Below are 419 nucleotides of genomic sequence, written 5' to 3' on the forward strand. Positions count from 1 at the left end.
GTGGAGCGTGAAGGACAAGCGGGAGATTCTGCGCTCGTGCTGGCGCCCGCGCCCCTTCTCCTGCAGCGTCTCCGGCTGCGACCTGCGCTTCTCCAGCTGCGACCTGCGCTTCTCCAGCTGCTCCCGCAGGGACAGCTGCACCTCCCGCGACCTTGGCAGCGCCTCCTGCTTGGCCTTCATGTCGTTCAAGGTCACCAGGCCCACCGCGCTGGACATCAGCTCGGCCTCCAGGACGTGTCGTCCTAAGTGGAGAATTTCTTGTCCACTTCTGACTTCACGATGGGCTCCTCGGTCATGCGGTGCTTCAGCACGGCCACCTGCTGCTCCTGCTTCCCGCGCTTGTCATCAGGTGCGTGGCCGTCCTCCTGCAGGCTGCCCTCCTACTGCACGTGCTCCTGCTCAGCACGGACGGTTCCTCT

General features: G+C 64.9%; 1 pseudogene; it reads right to left on the minus strand.

Annotated features, from left to right (window-relative positions):
• Positions 1–419, minus strand: part of LOC103604649 — a 1,806-nt pseudogene that overhangs the window by 888 nt on the left and 499 nt on the right.

The sequence above is a fragment of the Galeopterus variegatus genome, unplaced genomic scaffold (assembly GCF_000696425.1).
Source record: "Galeopterus variegatus unplaced genomic scaffold, G_variegatus-3.0.2 Scaffold5305, whole genome shotgun sequence".
Classification (NCBI taxonomy): Eukaryota; Metazoa; Chordata; class Mammalia; order Dermoptera; family Cynocephalidae; genus Galeopterus; species Galeopterus variegatus.